Source organism: Physcomitrium patens, chromosome 19 (genome assembly GCF_059467195.1).
Source record: "Physcomitrium patens ecotype Gransden chromosome 19, ASM5946719v1, whole genome shotgun sequence".
NCBI classification, from domain to species: Eukaryota; Viridiplantae; Streptophyta; class Bryopsida; order Funariales; family Funariaceae; genus Physcomitrium; species Physcomitrium patens.
Genome location: NC_143428.1, coordinates 965,022 through 975,158, shown reverse-complemented (window position 1 = coordinate 975,158; position 10,137 = coordinate 965,022). Strand labels below are relative to the sequence as shown.

Sequence of the window (10,137 nt, the reverse complement as noted above, 5' to 3'; positions counted from 1 at the left end):
ATTTTATAGATTTGTGACGATAAGAAGATAGAAAATTAACAACCAATATATTCAACTCAATAGCTATTACTTATTGACTTATTCAACAAGACATTGCAATTGCCTCAACCTTCAAGACAACATAATTGAGATGAAGATCCTTAAGAACAACATGTCTTTCTTTGAATAGATAGCAAGATATAACATGTTTGATAACACAACCTTGGAAGAGTCTTCGAATGTTTGGTGATTTTATTAGAGGTAGAAACGGCTCCTAACGATGTTTCAAATGTTTTATTTGAAGAAAGTTATAAAGGCCTTATCAATGATCAAATAATAGGATGATCTTTTTGTCTTGGTATGAAATACTATTAATTATTAAAAAGACCTTTCAATCATCTTCAAAAAGAATAAATGTCAGAATATGTGGTAAATACAATTTGCCACATCTTTGATTTCCTCAACATGTGATGATCGCTCCTTATAAAATTCATCTCTAAAAGGAGAGATAATTTCATTGATATACATATTTATTCTAATATTTATCCATATGATTAAATAGAAGTAAATAAAAGTAGATTTATTTTATAATATTTTTTAAAAAAACTTCTTTGAAGCTTTATGAATACTAATTTGACTTTATATGTGTTTTTAGTTGATTCGTGGATTAGAAATTTGGTCAATAAATTAACAACGTATTGATAGCTTACAAAACAAAATATCTATATAGCGCAGTACCACGTATATAAAAAACTTGCCTCATAAGTTAAGATTTGTATCTTCCAAAGTCAACATGTTTTGGAGGTCCTATAAGACATCACCAAATAACTCATAATTAAGAATATATATGAAGACTAGAGTGAAGCCTTCTTCACTCTTATCAATGTCTTTTTAGTCCTTAGTCTTATTTCAAGACTTCTTAGTTTTCTTATCTTTGACAATAGCCATTCTAATTTAATAATATATCATCTTTGAGTGATTTTTTATTCTTTTTGAGTGACACAAGAGTATATTGATATTTTAGTTTTTTGAAGTTTATATCCTTTATACACATAGGTATAAATATGATAACAATAATTATACATAGAAGTCATTTAGAAATTTTGGAAATGCTACAAAAAAGAATTAATATTTTTTTTATGAATAATATCCATTAAAATCAAAATAAAGAATAAAAAAAATCTTTATTATAAAAAAAAACAAGATCAATGAAGATTGCATTCTATCTTCTATCTTTATTTGAGATTTTTTTTGTAATTGTGGCATTCAAAAGATGAATAATCAAAAATTAGAAAATTCAACTCAAGAACTAATTTTTATTGAATTTTCAAATAAGTCATTGATATTATTATAGTCTTCAAGATAATGGAATAGATATAAAGGCCATCAAAAACAACATATTATTCGTTAAAAAGATAGCCACATATAACATGTTTGATAATACAAGCTTAGAAGATACTTTTGATGTTCAGTAATAATATTTGAGTAAAACCATTCTTTATGGTATTCCAAAATTTTTATCAATGGTTTAAAAGGATATCAACTATCTTTAATAAGAATAAAAATCAAATTATGCTCCAAATCTAATTACTAAATCTTGGACTTTCTCAACATATTGTCACTACTTGTTATGGAACTTGTTTCTTAAAAGAAGAATAATATCATAAACATATGCATATAATATTTACTTAAATAAGAAGAGTTAGATAGAAAAATATTTTTTTTAATATTATGTGGAGTAGCTTCTTAAAAGCTTCAAAATTTGGATTTGACTTTCTATATGTTTATAAATAATTATTGATTAAAATTTGGTTAAAAATTATCTTTGTATTGGAAATTTTGACCATTTGATTTATAAATTGGCCATATATTGAAAATATTGGTCACTTATTGTATTACTTAAGCATTTGGCACACATATTAGATACATATTAAATCATCTAAAAAATACTACTATGTAATTTTTTAATTAGATAATATACATAGAAGTAAGATTGAGGTCTTTTTTATTGTTGTCAATTCTTCTCTTGCTTCTAGTGTAGTTTCAAGAGCATGTAGTTTTCTTATCTTTGGAGATATTCATTCTAATTTCTTCTTGAAACTACATACTTTCATATTTCTTTTATGTCATCTTTCTTTGAGACATATGTCAACTACTAAAATTATATTCTTCTAGCTCCTATCTTTGATAGCTTTAATTTTATAATTTTACCTCAAAACCTCTAAAATAACGTAATACATACTTTCATCTATGTCATAGAAGAATTCATCAAGCTTGAAAAAGTAGAAATTTAAATTTTAGCTTTTTATTTTTAGTTTTGGTCAAAAATTTAAAAAATCTTTTAACTTCAAGGCCTTATGAAATATACATAGAATATAGCACATGTATACCACATTTATAATAAATCATACAAAAATTATCTAATATTTTTTTTTATGAGGCATTTGACTACATTGTATTTGTAAAGCTTTCCATCTACATAAAACTCTATAATAAGCTCTATGACTATAACATACTATGCCACAAGATCTTAATTTATTAATTCTTTTGAATTAGAATATAAATTAATGGTATTGCATCTAATATTAATCTAGCAACAAACCTCTTATTATAAGAAGAATTTGATCTTATCTTGAAATTATATTTTTAGCTCAAAATTATTATATATGGTGTATAAAAATATCTCTTTGATAATATTGAACTATCTAAATATGCTTCCAATTATGTTAAGTATCTCTTATGAATATTAAAAAAATTCTAAAAATATTTTATATTATTATAAGTAACTCTAATTATAATTTAAATAATATTTAAATATTCTAATTAAAGTAGAAATAAAATTTTAAGAAAATATAAATATATCATAAAGAATTTCTATAGGAATGTTAATCAAACCTTAACAAATAATATAGAAGTCCAAAGTAGTTCTTTATTGAAACCTTATTGAATCCGAAATAAAGACTAAAAATTCATAATAAAATTCTAAGTAATTTTTAATAAATTTTAGTCAAATTTTAAGTAATTTCTAATAATTCATAATTTAATCTAAACTAAATCATGACTAAATTATACCAAATGAGATTTAAGCTTTAAATAAATCCTAATCATAATCTAATTATATTTTAATAAAAATTTAAAGATATCCTAAATAAATTCTAATTAAATCTTAATTAAATTATAATTTATTATTAATAAAATTATATAGCATATTAGAGCATCAATAATTAATATTTTAACAATCAATCTTTATTTAAAGTTTTTATCCTTTTCAATAAATAAGTTGATAACAGGTACATAATTTTGAAGGAAACTAAACTTAAAAATTAAAAAATAATAAAATTATAAATTAGCTTGAATACTATTCATCTACTTTTTTCAATCTTAGTATTGAAGTTCCAATATTAATGGCTCTATTTTGTACCATATACTTGATTTTAAAAAATTCATGTTTCTTTAAAATTAAATCAATTATGAGCTTAAAATTAATCACTTTAATCCAATAAGAAAATTACTTAAAATTATAGAAATTTTTATTATCTTTATCAATCCAATTTTCAAGACAATATCCTACTTGAAATTTAATCATGTTTATATAATTGGTTTGATTATGCTTAAATTTACAAAACATATCTATAAAAAATATGTTTACGATATCATAAAAGCTTCTACCTTTTGACTTATATTAAAACTTATGAAATACTTCAATATATAAATCTTTTATTATTTTATAAAAATAGTCATTTTAAAGAAACTTGACTTTTTTAAGATTTTACTAAGCTATAATTCACTCAAATAAATCAAAAAAAGCTTATATGAATCCTATAAAGTATTCTTACAACTATTCTTCTCAAAGTAATGTTTTGTAATTTTAAAGGTGGTTTTCATTACAATCTATTCTTCTTGACACTGCAAGAGGCTTATATTAAAAGCTTTTGTAAACTACTTATTTATGTCTTATTGATGATTCTACAAAATAAATAGAAGTATCTTTTATAAAAAAAATGAGATTAGCATTACATTATTTTTTACTATACAATTTCTTTTTATCTATACTATTTTAAATGATTTATTTTTATAAAAATAAAATTTGCTCTTATATACTATAACAATTTTTATTTCATCTAAATAAACTAATTCTATTAAAATACAACAATAAAAAATATGTTACCATACTTAAACATATTGGTCTGTTATAAATAACTTGGCGATTCTATTCAAATATCTTCAAGTCCTCTTTTCAAGCTCTAGACACAAATAACAAACTTCTATGACACTTAAAGAGTCTTAATTATCAACATTAAAAAACTTATTAGATCCAATATTTAGGCATGTTGCTAGAAAAAAAAATTTGATAGCAAATATGTTGTCTTGAGCCAAATATAAAAGATAAGATGGGATGGTTGAAGATATTGATGTTGTAGGATCAAAATTCTATTTAGTATCAGATCTTAGAAAAGAAGATAAGATATTTTTTGATGTTGTCTTGAAAAGTATCATTGATGCTAAAGACATCTTTTATCATAAAATCTATAATTAAGCCAAAGATCTCATAAAAATAGATGTTTAATATGGATGTGAAGAATAATATAAAATATTCCAAATATAAAAACATCTATAAATGAAAGAAAGCAATGACACTATTCACATGCTACTTGACAATTTGAAACTAAATAAATTTTTGAGTGTCATCCAGATGAAGAGACATGTACTAAATAATATTACCTAGAATTTGTCAAAAGAAGAAATTTTAAGAATCAGGGATCTATTTAAATCCATAGATACCAACAACTATGGCATTACGACATTTAAACAATTTAAAGATGGTAAATTCAAATATGGCTCAAAATTCAAAGAATAGAATATACTCAAGTTTATGGAAGTAATTGATGAAGATGAAAATGGAAAGATAGAGTTTAGCAAGTTCATGTCTTAAACAAGGCAAATAAACAAGGTAGAAATAGAGAATGATTACTCAACAATCTTTAGTCATTTTGACAAAGATTGCAGCAAATATATTACCATTTACATGGTTTAGCAAGTAATGGAGAAGAATAGAATGGAAGACATCCATGATACATTCCTTATTGCAAGCAAATGCCTTAAATACAAACAAACAAAAACAAACTATAACAAAACAAATTAAATTGTCATTACACAAGTCTATGTGAGGAAAAAAAATCAAAAAAAAAAAAAAAAAAAAAAAATCAAAAGAAGATTGAAGGAAATGGGGCTTGAGTAATTGTAGATGGCAATGCATGGTCTACAAATGATAATGTGTGGCATGTAGCTCAAGCCAACTCCTTGGTACTTTCATGAAGCTCAAAACAAACACAAATTGAATAACTTAAAGTTTTAAAAATAAATAAATAAATAAATAAACAGAAGAAGATGTGAAAAGATCCAAAGGAAGAAGGGAAGAAAAAAGAAAACACACACAGAGAGAGAGAGAGAGAGAGAGAGAGAAACACACACATAAAAACAGAAAGTCCCAATTCTTTTCCACCAACAAGCTGTTCCAAATCTGCATTTGGCAACTGCTAATGTTAGAAGTTATTGTTCTAAGGCGTAGTCACCGAAAATTACGGCACTGGCAAAACTGAACCCGAATGGGTGCATGTCCACATGACTTCTTGTAACACACATCTTGTGAAGCTCGGCCGCACAGTAAGAAATGGAAAACCATAGGAGGTGCTCGCTGGCGAAAGCTCTGTGCCGTGTGACGCGAGTGGCACTGAAGAACGGGAGGTTGCATTGCGAATGCGAGGGTGATCCCCAGTGCGCTACAATCCTGTCCAGGGGGGGAGGAGGGGAGCAGAGAAGAGAAGAGAAGTGGTCCAGGGACCGTTTGGCAGGCAGTGGGGGCGGGTGTTGGGTCGGATGGATGGGTGTTCCACACAACTCGACTGGCAACGCGTTGAAGTGGGAGCATGGAAACGAAACAAGGATGGATGGGTGGGCTTTGTTTAGGAGGAGGTGAGATGGTGGGGCAGGTCCAGGTTCTGTCCGTGAAGGCAGGGGAGGGGCAAGGGTGGTGGAGCGGAGGGTTGGGTTCATGTGCGGGGAGTCAGGGGTGTGGGTAAGCTGTGAGGCGCGGGGGAGCGGGCAGGATGTAATAAATATGATAGAGGACGCAGGTCGGCCACAGCCGGTGATCTGGGAGGTGACCGGGGTGGCCGGAGTCTGGTTGGTGTAGTAGGTTATCACGCCAGTCTCACACACTGGAGGTCCGCGGTTCGAACCCGCGATCAGACACTATGCTGATGATGTTTGAGTTGTGCGTCTTGCGCCTGTAGCTCAGTGGATAGAGCGTCTGTTTCCTAAGCAGAAAGTCGTAGGTTCGACCCCTACCTGGCGCGAGGACTGAAGCCTCCGTCACTGGAACACTCAGCCTCGCAACCCCGTCCAAGCTTTCTCCATCTCACTCTCTTTGCCACTCGCGCCAGTTGCAGCAAGCAATGCATCACGGGTCAACGCTACCCTCCACCACTGCACGTGCACCCTTGCCTCTCACCCACCACAATTCCTTTTGCTTAAAACCCACATCCATTTACAAACTAAGCTAGGGGTTTTCCATGCATTGCATCCCTCCTATCTTTACTACACCCAATCTTCAATCTCCTTTGCAAACAAGGTAACCCCTCAATTCAACCCAACTCCCAAATATTTCATCAAGCTTCTAATCCTAAACCAATGTAGCATCAATTTCCATGTATAAAACCTAAAAGACAATTCCACTATTCTACCAATCCAATCCTCTAAATGTTTGGATTCTTCAACCAATGTTTGAAGCCTTTTACTACTATCAAGTCTTCTTTGGCATTGACCATATCAAATTTCCAAATTTTACTTGGTCTCTATGCACTATACCTTTCATTATACTATTTCCTATAGCCAATACACATATCATCTTCTATTTTTTTTTTTTGAGTCAAGAGGACTTTTGGTGCTAATACTTCATTGAGTTTTAAATAGCCAAATTATACTCCTTTACTAGATATGACATCTTTTTGGCACAACTTGCCAATCAATGGATATAATATTAAACTCACATTATTCATATTGCATCTTTCTTTCTTTCTATCTTGTGGTTTCAAACTTAGATGCTTATATGGATAGGATTCTTATGAAATTGAAGTCCTTTGAGTGTTGTTTTATATTCATCAATTATTTTTAAAGTCTATTATTTCCTCTTTGAATCACACTAATAAATAAATGCATTGGAACTTGTGTTTTTTTTTAAAAATCATTCAATTTAATATCTTTAATACAATTCAACATGCTTGTGATTGTCCAATCAATATTAGGTTTTCAAGTGAACTTTCCACCTATGTTGTAAAAAATATATATTGGATTCCTACATGAAATTGCGTGGATCATTTTAGAATATATATATATATATATATATATATATATATATGTAGGATATTTGGATACAAATTTTGATAAGTTAAGGTCTTTAATTGATGTTTTGGAAATATTTTCATGGTATTAAGTTCAATATTATTAGCAATTATAGAATTATGTACAATGTAATTTTTTAATTTAGACAAAAGTTTTATTTTATTTTATTATGATATTATTTTTTTATTTTTTATTTTTTATTTTTTTGAATTCAAAGACTTGACTAGCTTAGTAATTTAATTAACCACTTTTGAGATTGAAATTTTTAAATTTTTATTTATTAATTTATTATAAAAATTTATAAATAGAAGCAACTTAAGGTTTTATTTTTATTCACATGTGTTTTATTGGATTTGAAATAGAAATAAATATTTGACATTTTTTCAAATAGGTCATAATGTGTTTTTACGCTGTCATGTTGTAACACGAGTATACAGTGAAAATAAAAAGAAAGGGGAATTTTATTAATATTCAGTTACCTCGAATATTGGGAGCATCAACCAACTCCAGTACAAATACTGAGTGGTCAGGTTCAGTCACTCCATTACAGTCAGCCGGGGCATACTGAAATGCTCCGTTCGATTCCAATAACGGGAGTCAGCAGGAAGAGAAGGACCAATTCACACGACGGGTTCGAGGAGCCAATTGGATCCAATTTCGATAATCCAATCCGGGTCCTCTTATCCAATATGAGACCTGAATTGGCCGGTCAACCCAATGCAGTCTAATTACGGGAAATCCAGGTCTTACTACGGGTCTTAGCCAATCTGACGCGAGGACCAATTTGACCCAATTACGGGAACATCCAGGTTACTACGGGCATCTTTCCCAATATAGGACCTGAATTGGTCGGACGACTCAATGTGGTCCTGATTACGGGGTTCGATTCTGTTTCAGGCTGTCCTGTTCTCTGTGCCGTTTCAGGGAACATTGTTTTCGGTAAATGGATTTCTTAAAGGTAAAAACGGAGGAGAAAGCTTGACGGCGAGAGCCAATTTCGGATCCAAGCTTGAGGTGGGAGCCAATTCCGGATCTAAGACGGAAGATTGAAGAAATTCAGAGGATAAGGTTAGGGGGGGATATAGTTTTGAGGGGGGAAGGTTTTTTTTCGGGGGGAATCGGGGGGGGAGCAAGTTTTCAAGCTTTTGCAAGGTTACCAGTTCGGTTTTTCATTGGAGGTTTTTGGAAGATCAAGGAAATTAGAGAGAGGAGCTTCATGCTTCGGGTCGGGGAAGGAAAGACATAGAATTTGGATTTTTCTTCTTCATAGAGTTTTGGGACGACTGAGGCAATCGCTGCTGAAGTCAGTGTTGTAATAGTGAATCAGGATTTTTAAATGAAGTGGGTTTGAATACTCTTGACTGTTTTGTAAAATCGAGTTACGTCTGTGATTGAAGGATTAAAGGGGTGTCTATAGGATTGAGTATGCGGAGTGAATGAAATTTATTGGGTTAATCTAACAGGACAGTCAGTGGATACAAGATCGTAAGTACAAAGGGGTATTGAAGATTAACAGTTTGGGTTGTTCGGGGTTCTCTGTAACGTCTAAAGACCTACCGGCTGGGGCAAAAAAAAGGACTTCGACAAGCAGTCGAAGGGCATCAGTAAAGATTTACGGTGTATTCTTGCAGTCGTTTATATTCCTGGAGTAAAAACTGATAGACTGCTTGACTATCGGCGGATCTCCATACTACCTTCTACAGCTAGACGCCTGGCGCATTCTCGAGCAGGAAAGCACGTAATACGACAACGCTCTAATATTTTTAATAAGCATGTATTATAGTAGAATTATACTAGAATATGTGTTGGATTAGTTATAAACTTAAATATTGTTTTGATTAAAGATGACATAGTTTGAAATATAATCTTCTTAATGAATGAAAATTTATGGATATTATCATCTTTTTATATAGTCATATTGTGAGAGCATCTAATTTGGTGTGTAAGTTTTGTTATGTTTTTTATGTTGTAAAATTAAATGCATGTATTGACTTTAGAATTGATTAACTAGCTTGTGACTTTGAAAGATTAATTATCTTAATTGCATATGTATTATAGTACTTATAATTGTATTGGTATAAATTAATTTAAAGTTTTATGTATCTTAATTGATTTATTTTATAGCATAATCTGGTTGATTGTTACAATCTATCTTGCAATATTTTTTTTGATTTCATTTGCTAAAAAATATTTATAGTCTTTTAATTGATGTTAATATAATGGATTTAATCATTTTTAATTTATGATTAATTTTATAGTTTATGATGTGAAAAAAAATTATATTACTTTAGATATCATTAATTAATTTGTTAAGTTTTGATATAGTAAGACATATTATTATAAGTTTTACAAATCTGAATATAAAAATAAGATTACAATTCTTTTAAATAATTTTTATATTTACTTTAAAATGATATTTTTTAAAAGATATTTATTTATTTATTTATTTATTTATTTAAGAAATATGATAAGGTTCACATGTTTTCATGCATTTTTGAAATTTGAAAAAATTTATATATTAATAAAAGTAGTGTTGTTCAATTTTTAGATTTTTTATTTTTTATTTTAAAAAATAAATTTATTTTAGATACTTAAAATTTTAATTGGTGCTTAGTTTGTATATATGTAAATAGTATGTTTTGATAGAAAGGTAATAGCATAAATTAAATAGGTAGTGTATGAATTTTTTCCTACTTACTTTTTGGTTTGAAATATTATTGAGTAAATTATTTAGTTAAATGGATAAATCTTAGATAC

At 29.2% G+C, this 10,137-nt stretch overlaps 2 non-coding genes across 2 annotated transcripts; both read left to right on the top strand.

Moving 5' to 3' along the window:
- The first annotated feature begins 6,157 nt into the window (after positions 1 to 6,157).
- On the top strand, positions 6,158 to 6,231 carry TRNAV-CAC (transfer RNA valine (anticodon CAC)). Its single transcript has one exon. It is a non-coding gene; the product is annotated as a tRNA-Val (tRNA).
- Positions 6,232 to 6,262: 31 nt separating this feature from the next.
- Positions 6,263 to 6,335, top strand: TRNAR-CCU (transfer RNA arginine (anticodon CCU)). The gene has a single exon. It is a non-coding gene; the product is annotated as a tRNA-Arg (tRNA).
- The last annotated feature ends 3,802 nt before the right edge of the window (positions 6,336 to 10,137 follow it).